This window comes from Corvus brachyrhynchos, unplaced genomic scaffold (assembly GCF_000691975.1).
Source record: "Corvus brachyrhynchos isolate BGI_N302 unplaced genomic scaffold, ASM69197v1 scaffold331, whole genome shotgun sequence".
Lineage (NCBI taxonomy): Eukaryota > Metazoa > Chordata > Aves > Passeriformes > Corvidae > Corvus > Corvus brachyrhynchos.
Window position 1 is genome coordinate 4,179,369 of NW_008237229.1, and position 25,936 is coordinate 4,205,304.

Here is a 25,936-nt window from a genome sequence, read left to right on the forward strand (position 1 = left end):
CTTTCCCAAGAGTGGGCCTAAATAAAAATTAAGGTCCAAATACTACACATTTGCAATCTCTCTAATACTGAAGAGAACTTAATAGGACCATTCATCTAACCTTTTCTTTTTTTTTTAATGTATTTTTTTTAACTAGAAAAATACTTTTTAATAAAATTTGTGATTTGAAAATTTTAGAAAAAAGAAAATCAAATTTGGAAAATATTTGGAGTTTTTTTAATCTCAAAGAGAAAAATATGCTGAAATTGTTTCCTTTTCAAGGAAAATATGTGGTCTTTCACTCTTGGTATTCAAAATATGGTAACATCTGATTTTATTTGTCTGTAAAAGAAACCAAATATTTGAAGAGAGCTTGAAAATGAAAGAAAAAGCACTTTACTTAAAGTCTCTTCAGGGAAGCAAATATAATTCATAACCAGATATGTGCAGGGAATGTAGACACAGGTCAAGTTTAAAGAAAATATAGCCACAAAACCAGAATGAAAGATACTTGTCTAATTTATGTCAAAGGCCCAACACAACAACTTTGAATGTATGTGGGAGAACAAAAATAATACATGCAGAGGGCTTAAAGTTCCTTATGATGTTTCTTAACATAAATTGTGGAGGAGTAGAAAGATGTGCAGTGTATTGAAACTCCAAGGACCTGCAAGTACCACCCCTCCTTGAAGACCCTTAGTTAGAAGTGTTCTAAACCATCTCTTTACATGATTGTCCTAAAAAAACAATATACTTGAAACATTAAGTGACAAGCTGATATTGAAGATCAAGTTTCTCTGCTCTGGCAGCTGTTAATTGAAGAATACTTTTTATTTTGCTTTCTGTCTTCTATAGACATTTTCCCCTGCCAGGGTGGATGTGTTGGTAATCATTTGTACTGGTTCCAACTCAGCTGACAGAAAGGCAATACTCTTGTCAGTTTGCACACTATAAATGCTTGTCAAACCTATGAAAAACATCAAAAACACTGGCTAACACAGTCTTGACACACCCCCAAAAATACCTGTCTTCACCACAGTCATTTTGTATGTCTTACAAATAGGAGGCCAAAACATGATACACCTGAAGTACTGGTCAAAACCTGACAGAAGTGAACTGTCTTCCTCACTGTTTCTATCTAAACATTTTTAACTTGAAGAAACTATGGTTTTGACTTTCCTACTCTAAATAAGAATGATTTTCTCTATCGTTGTTGAACACTTAAATAAATACACTAACTTACTAAATATATTTAATCTTTATTGTACGAAAAGAGAGGTATTTTTATGCTGTATTTGATAATATTTACAGATATGAAAAATTAATTAATTTCAATTTTTCTATTCCAAGCACCCATGTGGAAAAAAAGCGCAAAATGTAGCACAGGATACCAAGTAGCAGATCTCTTTTCCATTTATTTCTATATAGCGAATTGCAATATTCTTAATTTCAAAGTATACTTCTTGTGCAGGTTAGACAAATCTTTTCAAAGAATCAAATTTCAGTGTGCATAATGAAGCAGCTTTGAACCCTGCTCTGACAGCTTCCCAATACAGATTTGAGAAGTGGGTGATATCCTATGTGTAGGCAAGAGACTACAGAAAATTTAACCTTCTCTTGAAAAAATTTTGCTCAGCAGTAATGATATGAAACCTGTAGTACCATAGGAAATGACATTTTGTAATCCTAATCATAATTCTTTGAAGATCCATCCTAAAAGCAAAAAGGTGTTGATTATACCCTTTTCTTCTCCCAGTGGTAATTATATTCTTTTGAAGGCACTAGGCTGCAGTTTTCCTCAACACCTACAACACACCATAGTTCAAGTACAAAATAATATTTGCATCTACCACAGTTCAAGTACAAAATAATGCCAGTGTGTCAAAACATGGGATAATACACTGAAGGATTTTGCATATCAAGAAAGAGTGAACAAGTCTGTACAATTTTCTTGTGCAGAATCTTTTTTTTTTTTTTTTTTGCAAAGTGGCTGTCATCTCCCCAAAACTATTCTTTTTATTTCCTTCCATCTTAGCTTCACATAAGTGTTCTTTCTTTGTCTCACACACATTTACATCTCTACTTGCCTATCACTTAACCACCTATATCTGACTGCACATTCATTGATGATAATTTTGGTAAATTATAGTGACAGGCTATTCAACATTATCTGAAAGAGCACAAGATATAGGGCACATTTTTTTCCCAATAAAATAATTAACAATATAATGGTTTTATCTTTAAAACCCCCAATTTCCAGACTATTGGAAAGAGTTAGGGAAGATTAACTATCAGTTTTAATTAATGTTCATTTTATGAAAGTGCTCAGACTTAAAAATATGCAGAATTCCACTGGCCTCTGTAAGGGAATACCTGAAGGCTTGGTTCTTGTCCTGAAGATCTTAGTCTCAAAGAAAACTTAATATTTAAAGACAATTAATGCGAGAGAGAATGATTAAGTTGTCTGCCAAAACACTCCCTAAGAATCATTTAATATTTAAATCCACCTAAATACCCAGAATAGAAGGACTGCTTGAAGACAGCCACATTCAGCCACTCTATTCCTGTCCCTTTAGCTTCAACCAACCTAACTTATGCATGCCAGCCCATGTATCCCCACTCCACCCCCCTTACCAGCTTGCTAGTTCTTTAGGAATTAATATTTCATTAAAATAAAGGTTAGCACCATAGGGTGTTAATGGCATTGTATTTCTATTCACAACACTAAGTGTAATTTGAATCATCAGTAGAAGAAACAGAAGGAACAGAAGGAATGACCTTTATTGAAATGTGCTGCAGGAAGGGAAATGTCAATAAAAAGCAAACAGTGTTTTGCATATCCCCTTACAAACAGCCAATTCCTATTTATGCAGTTAAGGAAGTAGGCTTTTTCTGAGCCGTCAGCTTGGCACTAGGGATCACTTGACAACGTGGGAGTGAAATAAGAGCTCACACATCCCATGCAGTGTCCTGCTGTTCAGCTTCAGCAATCAAATATACATGAAGCTCTTTGTTCCAAAATGGCAACAAGTTTAGGACCAGCAGATTAGAGAAATCAATGACTTTATCTTGTGTTTTGCTGTTCTCTTTAAAATTCCAAGAATGAATATGACCATAACACAAATGCTGTAATAGGACCATAATACCAGAAACATTCAAGACTTGAAGAAACAAACACTGTTAAAGGTGGGTATTTTTATACAACTATATTGCTTCTGAATAAGACATCAGAGCTTCTGGTTCTCCTAAAACTTCTATAAAGCTTGGGGAAAGCCCTTTTGAATTATTCTCAAACTCCCCAAAATTTCTGTAGTTTTCTGTAGTAAACTTGGTCCCAATCACTTCATGTGAGAGAAACAAAAAACAACAAAACAACCAACAAAAAAGACACCAAACAAACCCAACTCTTTAGAAAGCCAAAAAAGACACCACAAAATAAACCTGAATCGTCAAGCATAAATGTGATAGGAAAAGTTTTCTAAGTCAGTAATTTAAGAACATATCCATTCTGCAGCAGAGAATTCTTTTTGAAAGCACTTGCTTCTGGAAGCAGTTTACAAAGTTGCACTATAGATCAATCTCTCTCCCATGCAGTTCATATACATCTGCAGGAAAGAACTCCCAATTAGATCCACCCTGAGTATATTAAATCTGTGTTCTTTTCCTCTGAATTTTCTCTTTACCCTCTACAAAAAAATACAACAATCTGAAAAGAACTTCAGTAAATGAAGTGACTAAATATGTTGGAGAGATAAAAACATGTCATGAGAGAGTTATTTGACAAAATGTGGGCTAAATATTGTCTTCACTTTCAAGACTTCTTAACCAGCCTGTCAGTAAGCCTCAGGATTCAGCTCTGCATTTTGCTTCAGCTATGTTAATGCATGACATGCTCCCTATGGACTGGTCCCAGCTTCTGAATTCTTACCAGAACTGGGGCTGATGAGTCATCAGTTTAAGCATTAATATAGCATGAGTTTACATACCAGGACTACAAAAGCCTCTGTAACATCTATGGGACAGCAATTAAGGAACTTGAAAAAATACATCACTTCTATTTGTGCAAACATAATCAGTTTAACCCTCATTCTGGTTGTCTTGCTCCTCTCCCACTCTTGCTGTGATCAGGGAGCACATTTCACATGAACAAACCACATGAAAAGGCATTGTTTGTGTGGCTGTACACTAAACAAAGGACAGATTTCTGGAAGAATTGAGGATAAAGATACATTGTAATTTTTACTTTTCCCTCCAGAAAAGTGATTATCAGTAGTGCTTACAAGAGAAAAAAAATTACCTGGCTGAAATCCATTTCAAAAAAAGCAATTCTGAATTACCCTCTAGGGAACGACTTGATCAATTTTATTCATACTTGCAGGATAGTTTTAATTCACTTTAAAAGTTCAACTGAAAAAAAAAAAATTAAGACAAAAATAATACCCAGAGGTAAAAAAAAAAGGGGAGGGGGGGAGAAGGGGAAAGAAAGAAGAAAGAAGATATAGAAGCAGGCTACTAATGGAATTCTTATTGAAACCTTAATTAAGAGGAAGCACTTGATCACTCTGTAATCACTGCTTTGAATTAAATATCTCAAGTGCAATAACTAAAATATAATGGGACCATTCAAAGCAATAGAATGAAACAACCTACCATTTTTTTGCCTTATTCTTGGTTCCTGCAGATCTCCTTTTATGAGTATTATTAAAAATGCATATTTATATTGCTTGGAGGTAACCCCTTCCCATGAGTTTAATCACGAGAACAACAGAAGTGGCAATTTCTAAGGTACTGCTTGGATTAAGAATCTCCTATGGGTTCAACATTTGTATAGGCAGAGTAACAAGATCTCTGAAGCTTTGAATAATTAGCCTTTCTGCAAGGAAAATGAGACCACTTTCCTTCCCATCAGGGTAACCTTGAAGAAAGTTTGTTGAAGTTAAGTTTTTGCTAATTAAAAAGAAGGAGAAATAAGGGAGATAAAAGGGAAAAGAAAAGGGCATTTTATAGGGCAACATTGTAAAGGCACAATAGGGAAAAAAAGAAGTTGTTAAGCAGTATAGAGATTAAATGAAAGAGCAAAATAATATATAAAAATAAAAACAGATTAAAAAATAAAATCTTTTTAATTTAAATTTTTATTGCCAGTCAACTTAAGATATCCCTGTATTCAGGGGACATAACTACATGTGTAAGCAGGATTTTCAGTTCCATCTTCTGGGTTCATATTCTTGCAGCAAATTTAGTACTAGAGTTAGGGACTTCTTTTATTTTTGACAAGCACAGTAGCAATACCTGGGTGGATTATTAAGGAAAGAGAAACAATGTAGAAAGATATTTCATTAGCAAGATACCTTGCTGTAAATTAAAAGCCTGCAGGCAAGCACATATGGCACATCAAGTATGGGACACAGAGACTCATTAAATGCCCAAAGCATGTTTCTGACAAGAACTGAGGCAAAATCCAGAAAATTAAATGCGGGAAGTTTCAATATATTCAAAATATCATTCAATTTCTAAAGTCCTTATTATATGTATAGCATGAAAAATGAATAATGAGGAATTGATTTATGTACTAGCAAACAAAACAACAACAAAAGAGAAGAAAAATAAAGAAGCAGAAAGGAAATTATGAGGAAAAGCAGATCTTGCTTCCAGTGTAGGAGTGGGACTCTGGTTTTGCTGCATTGTAGGTTTTATTTAAAACAAACTTGCTAAATCCTGCTGCTTTCAGAAAGGGAAAACTATTTGTTTCTAACTGGGTATCTTTCAGCAGGCTGATTCTTTACTTTTTACAAGCATAAAAACCAAACAAAAAGAAAGTGCTAACTTTCGAGTCATAAATGTCGGCATGAATAACAAAACACAATAAACTTTAAAAAAAATAAAAGTGAGAAATGCAAATTCTCAAGGCTCTTACCAGTTTTCTTCTAGCCAAAGTGAGGAATTATATTCCCTAAGTATTTAAGGAATGTTAAAGGACTTAATGGATTTGTAGGCCTTTCTGATTATACAGGTCCTGTTGAAACTCAAGTCTCTATGTTGTGTCCTCATTGTAGGTTCCTGGGATTATAGTGCCCGAGAAAGTTCTGACTGTAATAGCTGAAACCTGGAAGAAAGCTGCAGCTATCTTTAAATGCCTGCACAGTCCATTTCCCAGGTGAAAAAAAGGTCACCTATTTCTATCTGGAACGACTCTTCCCGATTGTTAACAAGGTTACCCAAGAAATCATCTCCTAGAGCCCACAACAGAGCTGAAAATCCTGCAGAAGCTGGAGTCTGCTCTGCACCTCCTGGGTTAATATCTGAAGGACCTTCCACTGAACGTATGCCATGCTGAATTCAAATACAATGTGACAAACAGGCAAAGAAATTCATACTGTAATTACACCAGTTAAGCAATTTTTAAAACTGTTTATAACTCTATGATTGTTTATTTATTCCTCTGCCAGCTTAGAAATATTAACAGTTTCAGTAAGTTTATTAACTTACTGAAGTAAGAAATATTAACAGTTTCAATAAGTAAAAGTTGAATCAATTACTGACAAAACTTGCTAAAAATGACACAGAAGTATGTCTAGTCAGACATGTTAAAAACTCTGCATCAATTATCTTCATAGGTTTGGGTAACAATTGATATATTTCACATTATTTAAATTGGAATGCCATATGTGGCTGGTGCAATCTGGTTTAAACCCAGAAGAGCAAAGAAAATTAAGTCTCTGTGTATAAACTGGAAAGAACTTTGAACATTCAAAATATACCCAAAACCAGATTAAAACCAAATGAGGTTAGATGTTGGTGCCAAAAAAATGATATCTTTTATTTAATAGTAGAGAGGCGAAGAGAAAGAGAAAAGAAAGAGATGAAGAAGTGTGTGTGGGGGGTGGGGGAACAGGGAGAGGTGACAGGGGTTAGGTGGAAGCACATCACCCCTCCAAGGGTCCCAATGATGTCTCATTGCTCCCCTCCATCTGGTCTGCTGGTGGTGAGGGTCCCCCGTCGCCGCTGTGGCCACGCCCCCACACGCCACCACACCACACGCCAAAGAGTACAGAACCTGTGGATTAATACACACTTTGGGCCAGGTGGGAACACCCACGTGTCTCCCCTTGCAGGGGCTGGCTTAACACTGTCCCTTGCAACACTGAGGGTCTGTTGCATCATCTCTGGTGCTCTGGTGCAGGGTCTGGGGACCCCTTTGGGGGAGCCTTTGATGGGCCATGTCACCCCCTCTGTCCTTCACATGGGTGCAGCTTCTCCCCTGGTGAGGACCCCTCAGCTGGGCTCCTCTGCACAGTGGAGGATGGGCGGTCACTGCGCCTCTGACCAGAGGCTTTTCCCAGATACCCAAAGCCTCTCAGAACCCCATTCAGGGTGTGGTAGTCTTCTCAGCAGCTTTTGTAATACAGTTTTAAAAGTCCTTTGTGAAATTGTTTAAGTCATAAGGTGTAATATTTCAGTCTCTGACAGTGGCATCACTGGACCTGAAGAGTATCTCTAAACACGGGGGAGCCCATGGGACTGAATAGTAAGTCATGGGGCTATGCCTTTTTTAGCACATTTTTAATGTCACGTGTTGTTTACACTGAGCTCAAAAAATTACAATTAGAAAACACCAAAAATTTGAATTTCATGGTCTGAATTCTTTGCTGTGAAGGCTTCACTAGAGCTTATAAAAAAATAAGGGTCCTAAGTGGGATATAGGCAATAATGTAATAGGACATTCAATTCATCAGCCTGGATTTAATATTAGGGTAGAAATCCATCAACTGAACTGTGAGAGCAAATTATTTCATTTCTCTAAGGTATATAGGAGTCAAGTGCAACTCCTGGCAAGGATACTGCAATAAGAAGTGTTCAGGGTTATTCAGAATAACAACAGGGCAATATGCCCCCTTTGCTGACCCACCCTCTAATACACATGGGGACAAAATTTCAAGTTGAATTTTATTTATTTTTATTTTCATATTATCAGGTATGAGTGGAAATAAGGGATCTCTTTGCATTCTGCCATTGGAGGAAAAACTGTCATTTTTGTTCATAAACACTAACCATCGTCAAAGTTTTGCTGACATCCCAAAAGAATTTTATGCATTTGCCTTTGCTTTCAGCTGGCAGTCAGCACCTTGAAGAACTGTGTCCTCTACAGATTTAATTTTTTCCTTTACACTGCATACATGGAAGAGGTAAAGGCACAGTATGATATGTAGGTTTCATTTTGGAGAAAGTTTTCTTTGTGGAATTCTTGAAAGGAAAAGCTCTAGTTCTTTTCTAACACTTTATTATTCCTTTATGATAGTGGCACAGATGCTGTTTCTGGAAAATACATTTTCTCAAAGGCAAGAAATCAGTAGATTGGCAGGGATGACTCATTCTTGTGTTGGCTGGGTTCAAGAAGCAAAGCATTTAATGTGGATTCCACTTAGGTTTTTTGGAACAGCTGCTTCTAAAAAATAACACAAAGGTTGATGAAAGTATGTCAGCTTACTTGTGAGTGCTGTAAAAAATTTCTTAGAGGCAAAGCACAACAGATCAATTCTCAGAGGGCTTTTTGCACTAGAACTACACAAAATTTCAGCTTCACAAAATTATTTTCTAAGATAAAAATAAGAAAAAAAATGACTTGCTTTTCAAATTTCAATAACATAATAAAGTTAGAAAGACTCATGATACAAGATTTTTTAATACAGATGATTTTTTTTTCTTAGAAATGAAGTGATATGTATCATATACAATAGTATGGTTGTTATTTTCAAGAAAAGTGCTGTCACTCAAAACAGTGTGCCAAATTTCTTAACATTTACCAGAAATTAAATTAATAAAAACAACTTTAATTTCACCTAAATCCAAGTGTTAACTAGTAAGCAAGTAGTGCAATGCAATGGAAATTTATCTAAGTGCTTTTGGGAGAAGATTATTTTATAATGGTCTCAAACAAACATTTCCCTCACATTTCCTTTCCTATTTGTGGGCTCAGATGGGTGTGTACAGAAAAGCAGATGTGACACATTCTGACCCCTGAATAAGATTCTGGAGAGCACAGGATAGAAGTTGCAACTTATGCAAATATGCATAGGTATGAGTCAAGCTTCTTACTGCAGCGTATAATGCCAGCACAAAATATGAGACTAGCTAGATAGCTGGGAAATTCTACCATCCTTGCTGGTAGGTGACAAAGGTGGATACCCCAAAAGGAAATATGGAGATGCTCCTGCACTATAAACCAGGAGGTGATAGAGGAGATGCAAACTATTAAATTGCAATGGAACAAAGAGCATTTGTCCACAACCAAAATATAAATATACCAAACCTCTAGTGTTTGATTCCATAATCCAATGCTAAAATATTCTGTTTTCACATTTTTTTCTCTCTCCGATCATGGACGAAATTACTATTTTTAACTTTCAAATAATCCTTATAATGACCAAACTAATATTTTATTAAGCTTTATGGATTCTCTTTCTGAGAAACTATACAGCAAGCAAAACATTTTGTGTGTCCCAAAATATTACTTCTTTGCAAAAAAGTGGCAAAGAAAAATGTTATATTCCACTTCAACCTTAAAATTATTCCAGGTTGCTATAGGACTTTAAAGGCTCTTTGCTCTTCTCCTCTTTTAGAGACTCTTTGCAAATCTTGTAGAAAACTAAACATCAACTCACCAGCAAAACTCAAATGCTGTTTCATGTATTAGAGATGACTGAAACTGATTGAATTTATAAAAAATATTCTTGACTTAAAGTTCTAAAGTAAACTTTAAAAGAATGCTGTATCCCTCCAGCTCAGTACAGTTTGAATCTCAGGCACAATTTTCCTTTGATAGTCTTTGTAAGTTGCAGGCACAGCCTCAAGCAAAGACAACTTAAAAAAAGGGATGTAAGGATGTATTTTTCATGCCAATAAGCAAGGGAAAAATTTAAACTCAAGTGCGTGACATACAAGAAATATAATAATAATTACAAATATAAAAATTAAAATACAAGGTATTATAATAAATTATATATTACTCTTGTTTCATAAGTTAAATAATATCATTTTTATACTCTGTACTGCATGGTGAAATAAATGATATTTAATTATCTTACAAGTACAATGTAAATTTTTATCAATGCTGTATCATGATCCCACTTTGTAAAGCACTTCAGGGATTTTTTCCCCCTCAAAGAAAGCTGCAGAAGTTTTCTTCTCAAAATCTAACCCAGTCCAACCTTGTTAAATTCTTAAGTTCTCAACAATGAGAGTTAGTTGCCTATATCAGAGAAGGATGAGCAAATATTTGAAAACAAACAACAATCCTGTGCTAAGATATTGTTATGATTGAACCCCCAGAAGTGATAATAATATGGAAATTATAAAGATTTGAAGTCCCAAGGGCAACTTTTACTCAAATGTGTTATATGGACATAGCAATATATTTTCTACTTAAAACCATAATGGGAATGAAAAGCTTTATGGCTTTTTCTTCTCTTGTAGGCAAGAACACCTCCTAAAATGATAAAGACTGATATTTCAGATGGTGCACACAAATCACAGTACATAACATTTTAAAAGCCTGATTCACTGATACTTTGTAAGACTTATTCAGCCAACTAAAAGAAATACTGATGGTACTGACAGCTCTTCAGAAATTCTCAAAGACATCTGTTCATCGATGGGGTCTGTAGTCTTACAAAAGAGAAATCTGAAGGGATGCCAACCGGAAAATATTCCCTCAAGCCTTCGAAATGCTTAGGGTTGGGCTTGAACTTCAAGTCAGTTTCCGTCCTTCCTTCCTGCCTTCCTGCCTTCCATTATTTTTTTAGATTTTCTCTTACCTTCCTCCATTTTTAATACCAATTTCATTGTGCTCCACTTGTTGTGTTCCATTATAAATTATAATAACCACTCAGCTTTGCATTTATGGCATTGGAGAACCCACAGCTGCAAACCTCCTCAAAATACTCAAAGACATGGAAAACTGGGGCTTGATAAAGCTGATTTTATGTTTAACAAAGAGTTCAAAGAAATGGTCTCTTACGTGTAATAGGTACCATATAGAGTAAATTTGGATGTAATGAGAAGCTGCAGACCAATGAAGAAAGCAAAAATGTATACATATATGTTAACAAACATATAAAAAATATATAAATTGATCCCAAAGTGAGGAATAAGAAATCGTCAACATAATTATCATATTCCTCCTGCCAAAGGACTTGCATGCTGGCAATTAGCTGCTAACATTGGCATTCATCACCAGCACCAGAGTGAAGGCACCCAGAGGAGCAGGGGAAGGGTGAACATAACTGCAAGAAGTAGGGTAAGTTCATATAACTTAATTATATATTGTATATAACTGTAGTTTTTAGACCACATGATTATTCTTTCTTTTTCTATGAGAAACAGATTTGGACTAATGTTTAGACTCTTAAGATATCAGTTGTATTAGCAATAAATTCTTGTGTTTATTTATACATAAGGTGTTCTTTCTCTGACTGTAAATGAGATTTGAATGTTACATGCAAAATTTGTTGTATAAAATTTAGGGGTAACTATCTGTAACATTTTTTAATGTCAGCTTAACAGAAAAAAGATAAAAAGGAAGAAAAAAGCACTGAAGAGTGTAATTTAAATGATTAGTTCCTGCTTTTGAATGGGTTAAATTATGCTTGCTATCTGAAGTAAAATGAAGAAATAGTGACTAGACTGAATTGTGATTACCAGCCTATGATATCTAGTTTTATTTTGTTGGTTTTGAAGAATGTTTGGATAATATGGAACTGAACAACAGAAATATTTAGGAATGGATGTATTGTCAGTAATTACTATGATAGCATTTACCCAGAAAAAGAGAAATACATTCCTCTGTCCTCTCCATGTAGATGTAAGATTACCTCATCTCCACACTTTGTCAGTTTTGTCAGCTCTAAAATTCATCCATCTCTGAGAATGCAGGTCTGTGAACAGAGATCGCCTTCCTTGTGCAAACTTGTACAGAAACCATAGGAGGACTCAGCCTTCCAATACTTTTAAAGGATCAAATCTGCCCTGGAGGCAATCCTGAGGTATTCTGGGAAGGAATGTGTCCTGATTTTACCTGAGATTAAGTTAATTTTCTTCCCTGTACCTGCTAAAGTGCACTGTTATTTATTCAGTGTATATATATATAGAGAGAATAATGCTGATGACACTCTGACGTTTTGGTGGTTGCTCAGTGGTGCTTACTTTAAATAAAGCTTTTTTCACTGTCTCATGCTCTGCCAGTGAGCAGGTCCACAAGAACCTGAAGGAGAGCACAGCCAGGACAGCTGGGTGCCACTGGCCAAGGGAATATTCTACACCCCAGAATGCCATGCTCAGTCTATAAACTGGGAAGACTTGGCTGGGAACTGCTAATTGCTGTTCAGGGATGGACTGGGTATTGGTCAGTGGGTGGTGAACAATTGTGTTGTGTATCACTTGCTTTTCTTGGGTTTTGCACCTCTCTCCTTCTCTCCTTTCATAACAACTGTTGTTAATAGTGGTAATGTATTTTATTTTGTTTTAATTATTAAACTGGTTTTATCTCAACCTATGATGTTTTACATTTTCTTTATGCTTCTCTGCCCTCCACTGGGAAGACAGGGGGACCTGATAAGTGGGTGGCTTAGGGATCCTTATTTGCCTGCTGGGGTTAAATCATGATGGTATGCAATAGAACATTATGCTTTGTTTAGTTTTGGTTTGGTTTGGCTTGGTTTGCTGACCAAGCACATGAATTGGTTTGCTGTCCTTTCCTCAAATCCAAAATAACTGCGCTTCATAAACATATTTGGAATCCTGAGTGCAGCCTCTTTCACTCAGCAAAATCATCCGTAAAGCCAAACTAGTGGGTAAGGACATAAAAGTCTTTGTAGAGATTGGACAGATCAAAGACTTGCATAGAAGAAATCCCCAGGTTTTATTTTCCAGTTTTGTCTTTCCAAGTAAACATTATGTGTGCTGTGGACTTTCTTTCCACAAAGAACACCTGCCTGACACTGCATAAGAAATAGCGAATGCATTTCTGGTTTTGCTTTTCTTTGCTTGTTCAGATTTGCTTGACCTTTTTTGCTTGACCAGTCAAAAGATGTGATTATCCCACTGTAGTCAGGACTGGTACAGCCTCTCCTTTAGCACTCTGCAGTTTTGGAAGGTTTTAATTTAAGAAGGATGTGAAGGTCCTTGAATGCATCCAGTGAAGAGCAACAAATCAGGTGAAAGGGCTGCAAGTCAGGAACTGTGAGGAGCGGCTAGGGACTTCAGGCTTGTCTAGTTTGGAGAAAAGGGGACTCAGGGCCTTTCATTGCTCTCTGCGGCTTCTTGAGGAGAGGAATTGGGGAGGGAGGTGCTGAGATCTTCTCCCTGAAATCCAGTGGTAGGATGCATGGGAATGGTTCTTTACTACTTTTGGAGGGTGGTCAAACACTGGAACAGGCGTCCTAGAGTGGTTGATGCCCCAAGCCCCAAAATTGTATTTCCATCCCTGGAAATTGCTGTTCTCAGCCTCTGGTAGCCTCTGATCATAAAGTTAAAATTTTATAATGAGCTGCTTTTTCATTTTTTTACTGAATTCTGAAACAGAACATTCAAGGATCAATAGAAAGTTAAGCCTTATAGTTGCCCCCTGATAGGTTAGCATCGTGGGGCTAAGAAGATGGCATACATCATTAGTGACAGATTCAGTTACAGATTTTTATCACTGGCAGAATGATGTAATCCTCATTACAAAAGAACATTGTTTAATTGATCCATTTGCTCCCAGCAGTCCTGTGGCTTTCTTCCCTTATAACATAAAGGCCAAATTGCAGTTCAGCTTCAATCAAGTGAAAACATTTTATTGCAGCAGGAAAAAGAAATACTCTCTGCACAATTTAATTACCATGGTTTAAATATGAGAAAATAATTAGACAATTAATGTTACAAATGCTGCCAGAGGACATTTTAAATAATATTTAAAATAGTGCAGAGAAACCATGAAGAGACTTTTCTTAATGTACTGGCCCCCAACATTTTCCTAGTTCTCAAATAATTCTTTAAGTTTACCAAAGTTAATATGAATACACTGTATTCAATTTAAAGGAAATGCCTATAGCTTCTAAATGGCTTTAAATAAGCAATCATTTTAGAAAGGGGAGCTAATTACTTCTTCCCTCACCACATGGAATCCTGTGGGAGAAAAAACCCAAACATTTTTATTTACAAAAGGCAATTGTAAAGAAACAACAAGTACTCAAAGAGCATCCTCTGTAACTGACCAGAAGCCAAACTGAGAACAAGTTATTCCAAAGGTCTAATTGGGTATTGGCAAGAATAAAGTGGTTTCTGCTGTGGCTTATTTCTCACCACTTATGTTTCCAGCAAGAGAATCTGTTGGCTTAAAGGCTGAATCTCTTTAAGCACTTAATTTTTTTATCAAGCTCTATACTACTACCTCTCCCCAGAACAATAAAAACCCTGGAGCCTTCCCTTGCTAAAAAGTAATTAATTTCTTCCCCTCTGCAAATCATGCCAAATCTAGCACTGACTAGAATATGTAAGAATTTATTGAAAAGTTTGGTTACATTTCTGTACCTTCCTATCCATTTCTAAGAAACCAAACTTCTTGACATCTGCAGTGTCTATATCTTTAGTAACTGCTCTTAATCTTATTTGGGATACCATGAGATCATTGCAATATAAATGCAATATTTTTTTTCTCTTCCTTTCCTTTCTTTGCCTTGCCTCACCTTGCCTTCTTTTTCTCTTTTTCTTTTTTTTTTCTTTTTCTTTTTTTCTTTTTCTTTTTCTTTTTCTCTTTTTCTTTTTCTTTTTTCTTTTTCTTTTTTTCTTCTTTTTCTTTTCCTTTTCGTTTTCCTTTTCTTTTTCCTTTTCTTTTTCCTTTTCCTTTTCCTTTTCCTTTTCCTTTTCCTTTTCCTTTTCCTTTTCCTTTTCCTTTTCCTTTTCCTTTTCCTTTTCCTTTTCCTTTTCCTTCCATTTTTTGTTAGACACCTGACTGAATCGAGACATGAAAGTGCAGAATTGTGCTTAACCAGTGTGGTACTGAATGGCACTAACTGCAAATTAGGCATGATGTCAGAGCCGACAGTTCCCTGTTTCAGCAACCAGCCAAGTACACATACTCATGTTTTCAAAGTGCATCCTATTCTTAGTGTTCAATTAGGACGACTGTTTGTCTGCCTTTGCAAATGCCTGCACAAGTGTACAGTTAAACCAAAACATGTCAGATAAATATGGCAATGTTTTCCTGCTTAAGTAAAATAAAATAATGGCAATGAAATCTGCATAAAATGTAATATTCATGGCCATTTAAATGCATGTTTTAAAAAGCCGACTTCGTTTAAAAGAGGCTCTGGCAACTTTAAAAAGCTGTAGATCTGATGCTGAATATACAGCTTTTCTGAAGGTCTTCTAGTATTTTAAAACATCATGTCTTAAAAGAATACTTCTTGCATCACTGCATTTTTATATGTTTATATAATTTTATATATATCTATATATTAGCTGATGAAAAGCATTCAACAGTTTAGAATCAAGACAGTAAATTCATGAAGGAAGACAATAACAATTAAGCAATTTGCATTACAAGAATTCAAAACCATATAGAAACTTGTCAGACTTAATTCACAGTTAATAAATAAAATAATAATAATAATAATAATAATAATAAATTTTTTAAAAAGACTTGAAATATGATGACTATTACCTCTTAGTTTTTCCTGTTGGCTGCATAATAAAGATCAATAAATCAACACAAAATTACAGTTCTGTGTTTTTTCCTTGTCTTCACTGAGACTGACTTTTCAGAAGTGAATCCATCCAGATTCAACAGTATTAATTTTTAAAAGGAAATATCCATAAATAAACAAAAAGTTTAGCTCTTATTTATAAGAATCTTCCCTCTTCCCCCCATGATCAGTGCATAATGCTTGCATAGTGTTTAATTTCTGTCCAAATCTTTAGGAAAGGGTGTGCGCATATGTACATTTCCAAATCTGATGTGGATGAAATTTTAAAATATTGACTAGTGCTAACTTAATAGGAGCTAATATAAAAGTTTATTTTTTCTAGTAATTTGCATCTTGTGGTTCACAGAAAGAGATCAGGAGTCATAGGAATGTTTAGAATTTGAATAGTATGTAACTTGTAATTAAAGCTAACCCTGCAAGCAAGGTTTTTCTGATTCAAAACACCATAGGAAATTAGTCCAGAACTGAATCACATTTCATAAGAGCCACAGAGACCAGCAAGTATTTGCAGACTGAAATTCTACTTGGACTTAATCATATGATTTTTTTTTTAGTTAGTTCAAAATATGTTGATGCCATTTACTGCCTGTTCTACTTAGAGTTTTAGGATGGTGGGGGATAAATCTTCTTTTCCCTTGTTCTATAAAGGCTTTGCTGAGGAAAAGCTGTGTAGGACTTACATAGAAAACTAATTAATATTTCAACATTGGATTCTTCAAAGGAAAGAACTGCATAAAAAGCACATTATTCACAGCTGATTTTGCTGGCATGATGTCACTTGACGTTCCCAAAGTAGGAAACACAGAGAGATAAAGAGAATACACTTAAAGACAAAATAGTACCTCACTAAAATGCAAAATAATAATATGCAAAACTATGTTTGCATATTTTGTCCCTTTAAAGAATACTGATTTATTTTTCTTTTCCTATTTTATGGAAAATCTGGTACAACTTAACACATTGGTTTCAAACCACTCTCTGTATATGTGTTTGCTTGTGTGTGATTAATATGCTTTCCCGCCAATGATGTTTTTTCTGCATGTGTGATTTTTTCTTTATATATTGTTGGTTTCAGTACTTTCTTTTCGATAAATCACATCTTTCATATTTGTTATAGAAAAGGCAATATCAAAAAAGTAATTTTTCCAAAGTACAAGCATTTTGATTCATTTCTTTATATAGAGATTACGTTTCCTTTGTGTGTTCAATACCAAGCAATATATAGCTTGGGTCAAATGATGTTTAGCTTTAAACAAGCATTAATATCAAAATATGCAAAGAGGCACAAGACTGATCTTAGTTAATTATCTGTAGTATATTCAAATAGATATGTTTCAATAGGTCCTCTGACCTTTTTTTGGAAGTAGAACAAATGTAAATTTATTTCACTAACTGTCTAGTTTTGCAAATGTGATAGATTTTGTTACTTAATATTTCTATAAAATGTCCTTAGACATAGCTACTACACATGCCTAATTAACTCTCATATTAACAGAAGTCATTGAGGATATTTTCAATTTCTTACTTTTTTGTTTGGTTGGTTTTTCCAGACACCTTAACTAGTCCAAGTGAAACAAAAAGGGCAAGTAAATTCTGGTATCACTGAAGAACAGTGCATAAAAAACCTTATTCTACAGGCTGCAGTTAACAAGTTTTCATACTATTTTTCCACTTCTAAAAAGTAATACTTGGGGTTTGCTTATGTCTTAACTGCTTCTCCCTCAGCCATAGAACATTACCTTTCAGTAGTAGGCATGGAGTTTTTTGTTGATGAAAGTTAGCATTTTCTGTAAAGAAATGCCATCATCTAGGAGTCCCATGCTTGTTTCTTTACACTGCAACTTATGGAAGTCACTGTGATAAAATCCACCATGGAAGGTGGAATTCCAATGACAGAAGATAGGTTACATACTATTATATACAGAATTATATACAGAATAGGTTATATATCATTATATACAGAAAATTTTGGGGGAAAAAACCATCTTATTTGGCATATTGCAATAGGCTAAGGTAGCATTCAAGTAAGTAAGTAAGTAAGTAAGTAAATAAATAAATAAATAAATATATGCATACATATCTAATATTAAATTATTCTTCCCCATTCACTACAATGGAAGCATTCAAAACTGTATACTGGAAATATTCATATATGTAGTCCTTTTAACTGTGTGGGATAAAACGTAAAGGTGCCACTGTATGTAAGTAGCAAAGACCTTCAGGACATTCTTATTCTTGTGGAGATCACAAAATTTATTGAACATTTTCCTAGTGCATTTTTGAGACTGTACAAAGCTCTAGTCCTAAGTTGTCATTACCTTAATATTTGACAATTTAACATTTTGCAATAGTACTTGTCAGCCGTGTTAGGTGGGAGAGCTATATATACTCCTCCATATTACTGGAAGAGTACCGAAAAGAAAGAGACCTTTCTCAACATACGACTGGAAGTTCATTGCAGACCAAGTAATTGCTTCACATATGCCAAGATAATTCCCTGTTCTAAGCATTCATCTATTTTGAGTGACTATTTAGTGAGCCTGAACACCATTTTATCCAAATTAAATTTAGTTGTGCTTTAGATGTACTCCTTTAGAGAGTGGGAAGATCACTTCTCATTATATTGTCAGACACACTGAAGTCCTAAGTCCTTTTTATGGACTTTTTGTTTCAGAACCTCCCCTAATTTATACAGCTTTAGTTTTATATAGCTTTAGTCACAGCTTTGGGGCTCCAACTGTTTTTTGTTTTGTATAGACATAGTAACAGTGTGTTCTGCAGTGAACAAGAGAAATCAGTAATACCAGGATAAAACAGAGAAGAACTAAAACTGATCTCAGACAAAGAGATACAATTGGGGTTTAAATCAATACAATTTTGCTCAAACACAACCTTCAGATCTTTATTCAATAGTGCTTGGGAGGGTTTAACACAAACGCAATTATGGATAAAGACTGTCTAAATCACTATTAATTATATGAATAATATTCCTTGTACTTGTCATTCTCAGCTTATTAACCATAAAAAGCTCTAAGTGAATCAATATAAAAATCACAGTCAGCTTGCTGATACTGCCCATCATAAGCAATTCATTTATTTATTTATTATTATTTATAAGCTTCCAGTTTCTTTTAGTTTGCTGATAATTGGTAGTGGTTCTAAAAAATCATCTCCACACCACAGGCAGTTACTGAAAGAGGAAAAATATATGTGTTCATTTCCTCTGGAGCCTTGTTATCTACTATCCATAGCCTCCATCTGCAAGAAGATTGCTGCATCTTCAACTAGAGGTTGCAGAAGTCCACAGGAAAAAATCAAACTCTGGTTTTGGGATAATGCTGTTGACTTCTGTTGTGTACATGAGGCATGTGACTGCCAAGGGGCTTCCACAAAAATGGAAGTTTTGGTAAACTTTGAAGACAGAGTGCATACACAGAGGTACTTCAATACTACTGTGAGCTGGCTAGACTTGTGGTGACCTTATTTCCAAGGCAGCACATTCTGAGTACCTCAGTTGAAGTGCACAATCCCTCCACTATCTTATTCCTTCTTATAGAAAATATTCTTAATTCTCAAAAAACAAAAAAACCCAACCAAACAGAAAAAAACATTTAATCTGGGCCAAATAGAAGAATAGTGTACAAACTTAAAAACTCACAGGAATTTTAGGAATTTGAAGGGAGTCACTTGTCAGTGCAAAGTTATAATTCCAAATCTTGCTGACAGTAGGTCTTCATTCTCCTCAGATCATATGCTTATGATTCAAGGTGGACCTTGTACTACTAGTAAACATTAAAAGAAGCCATAAGCAGCTTTTCTAACCTCTGAAATGTGCTCAGGGAGCAACTGAACCCTGCATCATGAGAAATGGGACAACTTCCAGTCTTTCTAGCACTGATTTGGGCTTTCATAGGAAGTAATATCAGTAGCTTAGCATCTGTCAGTTTATCAGTGTCAGGCGGTTTTGTGTGCATCAGATGACAACTGGTACACAGTGTATAAAGCCTTGTCACAGGAATTCTTCAGTCACTATCTGCCTTTGGAGCCTCTTGTGAAGTGGCCCCCATGTCTCTGAATAAATACATCTGAATATGACCATCCAGGATCTAGCAAAGCTTTTGACTTAGATGTGCAGGACCAGTTTATGTCTTGATGTTTGGTAATTAATTATTTCTTAAGAAATCTCTCTTAGGCATTTAAGTTGTTTCTTGCATAAGAATCTACCCAGTGAAATTAATATAATCCTTTAATTTACTTAATTAGTTTTTCTTAAAATATAAAATAAAAAAATCTACCAATATTGTTTGTATCTGTACATGAAATTATCTACCAAGGTAGAAAGAAACGACAGCTGTGAGTTTCAGCTCATTCCTGGAAACATAAACTGTGAAGAACAGGGAGAAAAAATACTTTACACCTGATTATGGTGCCCTACAGAGCTTAACTGCCTATTTCAAATCTTCCCACATCTTTAATTAAGGAACAGTGGGGTGATAAATACTCTGAGAGGTTGTCTTTTTTCCCTAAATACTCTATGCAAATAGTTCAGTTTATGGAAATAAAAAGCCACAATAATTTAAGCCCTTTTCTATATTACAAAAGCACATTTGAAATTACTAATTTTTTTATCCTGTAATATACAGTAAAATATCAAACAGTACTGATGGGGGGGCATCATTTTGATATTTGATTTTGGTTCGGCCTGATATATCCAAATTTTTCTTAAGTCTTATTTTTAAATTTTATTAATAATAATTCTGAAAGAAAACCCTTTAAAGCAGAAAGGGCACCAAACATTTGGACAACATAATAATAAAGGAAGTCCTGTTACACTAAGAGCTCTGCGTGACAAGAATATTTCAATGCACTTGTGGGCTCTGATGAACCACATTGCAGCAGCAGCAGAGTAACAGTAGATTCCTTCTCATATTTGAGTCTGCAGCCATTCACCAAAAATGCTGTAATTCATCTAGGTGATGAGAGCACCATACACCCTGTTCACAGCATGGCATAAAACTTACCAGTACATCAATAGAGAAGACCATATCATACCGTCATTAAGAATACTCCTGGTAAACTGAAGAATATAATTTCCAGCAAAAATGACCTGAAAATACTCCATTTTTTTATACTTTGAAAAGACCTTCTAGAATAAACTGCACCAGTGTTAAAGGGATTCTTGTCAACAATATCTAAGCAAAATAAAGCCAATTTAGTTACATCTATCAAGGGAAGCCATATACTGTTAGCAAAAGCATAGAAGATATAAATGATTCTTTATATTATCTCTGAAGGCAAAATGTTCCTTATAAACAATGAAGTTTCCAAATGAGGGCTGTTTGAGGGATCACTATGATACCAGCTGTTATTACTCTCCTTTTCTGCTTACCTGAACTTTAAATCCCTACTTCCAGTGGACTGATATTTGTATTTAGTTTTTCAACTTAGCGCTTGGCACTTTTTTGCTTTATTTAGTTTATTTTTTTTTAATTTACTTTTTATTTTATTTATTTAGTTTGCAACTTTTTCTTCATAAATAACAAAAATTAAAATAGGTGGTATTCACTAACAAAAACCATAAATAAACAATTCCATTTTTAAACACTACCCTTCAGAGCTTTGGATATTTTCCTTCTTACCGTTCCTGGGGAGGAAACATTGCTATGTAATGGACATATCACTGGTCTGGTTAGGAAAGGGAACACTAATCGATCACAAACTTACTGCATGACACTGAGCAAAGTAATTTGCTGCAATGCCAGCTTCCTTTCCTTTGACTACACATCTAATAATTTCATATAGGAAACAAATTTGCGGGAACAGTTGTTTATTACTGGAAATATGTTCAGTGCTGAGAACAAAAATCCCCAAGTTTCACTTACGCGGCTGCATATTATAAATAAATGTGTGTATATATGTGTATGCACACTTTCACATGAACTTTCATATTTACCATCCTAATAATCTACAATGTCTCTCTCTGCTTTTTTTATATATCTTAGATGATATCTATAAATATATTTTTATAATGAGTTGATTTAGCACAAGTAACGGTGTATTAAGCCTTGTCCCCAGCTGATCACAGACAGCACAGGAAAGACTAAATCTGTGCTTTCAGTTCTCTCTATTTTCCACTGCCCTGGTACAGAAAATATAATACAACATTAACGAAGTCAACAATACGCAGAATATAATTAATTCTACAAAGGCTTCTGAAGGATGCTTTTGAGAATTATACATAGAATCATGGAATGGCTTGGGTTGGAAAGGACCTTTAAAGATCATCTAGTTTCAACCCCTGCTATGGGCAGAGACACCTTTCACTAGACCAAGTTGCCCAGAGTCCTATCCAACCTGGAACGCTTCCAAGGATGGGGCATCCACAATTTCTTTGGCCAGCTTGTTCCAGTGCCTCATCACCCTCATAGTAAATAATTTATTCTTACTACCTAATCTAAATCTACTCTCTTTCAGTATGAATCCATTCCCCCTTGTCCTGCCACTACATGGTCTTGTAAACAGTCCCTCTCCATCTTTCTTGCAGGATCAATCAGTCCCATAATCTCTACATACATACAAGAAGTGTGGAGGTCTCTTCACCAGTCATGGTCAAGTCAAAATAAATGGTCAAACTCCAAATGTCAAGACAAAATTTGCCCTTTGTGCTAGCAGCTTATTGCTTAGAATGATTGTTCAAAGAATTAGAGAATGCTGCTAAGGAATCATCATGTTTATCCACAGAATCACCAACACTGTCGTTATTAGTTGGCAAATCTTCAATATAAAATACAGGTAATAAATTATTTGTTTTGTGTTTTCAACTTTTTTTTTTCCCCATGAATTTTCCATTGTCAGCCATATTTCTATTTCCCAGATAGAAAAATTAATAACATATATTATTCTAATTCACTGGAGAAAGTCACCAAGTCATCCAAAACTGATATTATTTACAATAAACTTCAGTTTTTATTGCAGAATTCCTATTTCCTTAGATTTTCATTTTGCAGATGCTCTCTAAACTTATTTCTTAAAAGCTGACTTCTAATATAAGCAATTTGTGCATTTTTTCTCTAAATATCTGTGTATCTAAGCAATATGATCTAAGGGTATCACTGCAGAATAATAAAATTAACGAAATACTCTTTGAAACCTAATACAGTCCAATTAAATCTGTTAGAAAGAGATCCTTCTTTTCAAAGTGATATTCTTTCCTACTAAGATACAAGTCACTGAAAAAATATGGTTTTCAAATGATGGATTTTCAAAGAAGTGATAACTTATCTTTCCATATTTATGTTCTCCCAGTGAATGCCATATAAATTATGTTTCATTTTCTAGTGAAAAGAAAGCTTTTTTTGACCAGCTGTACTTTTGGGATCTGAAAGGCAGAATACTTTCTCTTTCAAAAAAACAGAGTAGAGAAGTCAGAAATTTCCTGGCAATTTGTGAATGAATAGATGTAAATTTCCCAAATTCTCCTAGCAGTTTTTACAGCTTCTTTTTTTTTTTCTAGTATTTAATATATAATATACATAATAGAAGTATGCATAATATATGTGCATGTACATAAATTAAAAAAAAAATTCCAAATGTCTTTAATTTTGAGGATTGTTTGGTTATTTTTATTATTTTTTAGCAGTTATTGTATATTTTTACCTTTTACCTCCTTAGGAATGGGACCAGGAATTTATTTCTTATTCATACATTAAAATATATTTTAGGTCTTTTGTTCTATTGTTTTAAAATCAATACAGAAATCTACATTGATGTGGAAATGGTATTTTTTTCTCAAATTGGCTAATATGAATCTGTGTTATGATTCTGCATGGCTTACTATAGAAACTGCTTTTCTAGAAGTAGCAGACAGAATCAGAAGTGTACAGAGCAGTATATCTAGATTTGCAACAAAATAAAAACAAATACTTAAAGGGCAAAGGCAGGGTCAAGAGAAGGGCAATCAAATCTCTTACCTTATCTCAAAACACGTTACCCACTGTTCAATGAGTCAAATGATTGCGGATCTGCTGGTGACTTACATGAATGAAAAATGAACTGCAGTGTTGCTGAGTTAAGATACATGGCATCGATGTAAACGGCAGTGCAGAGCTAAGATCAGCAGTGCTCTTGCCATGGGTCCACATGGAACTAAATCTCTAAAAATTATAGATGTTCTGTAAATACCATCAGGAACTGGTATTTTTCTGGGAAATTATCTCTGCTTTCAATATGCTGTACTTGTGAAGGAAGATAAAACTAAAATGTTCAACAGGAAAGAAACAGTCAAGGTTTGTCCTTTTCTTCTTTTAGCATTCTTCTTTTAGCATTATGACGCTTGCAACATGATCCAGCGTCTCTGCCACAGTCAAATGTGAGGACAATACCATTCCTTTGACTTCTCATGAATCTCTACCATTCACTAAGAACTGAGGAAAGAAGAGAACCCACTTTCTTCCAACTGATCAGTAAAATGATATTTCTGGAAACTCGAAAATTTAATCATAAAGTTCTTTATAAAGATACCTACACAGTAGGAGGCTAGAAAACAAGATGACAAGATATGCACAAAGCATCCTACATAAGTACTCCAAACTCCTCAAAGGACTCTAAACTGCAGTAGGAAACCAGATTGATATTATTATCTCCACCTTTCAGTTTTTCCAATAGTAACTCAACAGTCCAGCATAACTGATCCAGGCCTTATCAAAGAAGACTAAGATAGATACCCCTTTTCTAGAGCACAATGAGGACTCACCTGGGTATCTCATGCACCTTTGTACTGAGCACTCCATCTCTGTTTATCTGCCTTGTTCTCTGTACATGCAGCTCCTGGTTATTGGAAAATCTGGCCTTCTGTCCTCTGACTTTGGCCAGACTCTCTTTGGCCAAAAGCATGCTACCAACAAGCCTGCTGCTGTGTTGAATGCATGTCTCTTGAGAACCGAATGTCATGGATAGTGAACATCTGCCTCTCTGAGTAGATGTAGAATTAGTAACTTTTTTAACATTTGTAAAACTTTTAATTCAAGGAGCTTTTTAACTCTTTGTACACAAAGCCATTAGTTTAGGTACAGGATAGATATGAAATTACATGGGAAAAAGAAATTCTTAGAGTAGAAATATTTAATGTTTTCTCTATTGACAAAGACTAAGACAAATACTAGATCTCCCTTGCATTTCTCTGTATGCTTCCTTCTCCATCAGGATGGAGACTATCCCTGCAATCTAGAGCTTGAACATTCAGGAGTGTTGAGACTCACATAACCACCATCAGCAGCTTCTCTGCACTGTATCAGGCATTTTTTCTTCCCTGAAATTTCTACCTGTCATAACAGATGCAGCGACATGCAGCATTTTCTCTGCTTTTCTAAGCAATGGCATGACTGACGTATTTTATAATCCTACTCAACAGAGTAGCAGATGGTGCCCACCCTTTTTCATCCTGTACAAGACTTGGTATTTCTTCTCTGTCAGTCATTAAGCTAGGTTTTTAATTCTTTGTGTTTTTGCTGGCTGTACAAGCCATGGTAGTTCATATGGCAGTAGTTACTTCTCCTGCCAATCTTGTGTCTCTTGAGGTCCAGACTTAGCGAAAGTCCTGAACTCTCAATGAAACTTTTATGCCAAATGTAGCAAGCCCTGAATGATTATTGAATAACACTATTCTTTAGAAGGACTGACTCTCGAAGTGTGTTAAATTTAAAGGCAGGGGTGTGCCATAGCAAGTCAGTGCAAAGATTAATCTCTCTCCTTGCCACTAAGAGCAAAGATATCAATTAGTAGAAGGCCTGCTAACACTGCAGAGAACCCTCAGAAAATGTCTGCATGGTCATCCACCGTTTCTGCTCCACCTCTACATGAAATGACAGTCACGTAGCACATGAAAACACTAAAAATCTGCAAATTAGGACATCATACCACACAATAGAACAAGTTCATTTGGGTTCAAAATAATGTTCAGACAGTTCTGGCTCAGTGCAATGTTTCTTCGCAGCCCTGTGTGCATGAGAAATGTGATCAAACATCTGTATCTTCCTGTGTGATTCTGCCCTCTATTTTTCAGACATATAGTCTCACTGACTCATTCACTCATGATGAATGTCATGAAATTTGCCAGGGACTTTTATCAAGAAACTACACTTACCACATGAGAACTGAGGCAGAAATGGATATCTCAAAAAGTAAAAGCAGCCAGGAGTAGAAAAGTCTAATCACTC

At 35.2% G+C, this 25,936-nt stretch overlaps 1 long non-coding RNA gene across 5 annotated transcripts in view; it reads right to left on the reverse strand.

The window, feature by feature from the left end:
- The window catches only part of LOC108445489, a 191,368-nt gene extending 167,133 nt beyond the window's left edge, over nucleotides 1-24,235 (reverse strand). For 2 of the 5 annotated variants that reach the window (XR_001860369.1, XR_001860368.1), the window contains exon 1: nucleotides 23,693-24,235. This is a non-coding gene — a long non-coding RNA (uncharacterized LOC108445489). The remainder of the gene's footprint in view (nucleotides 1-23,692) is intronic. The other 3 variants (XR_001860367.1, XR_001860371.1, XR_001860370.1) reach the window with 3 other exon arrangements.
- Nucleotides 24,236-25,936: the final 1,701 nt, after the last annotated feature.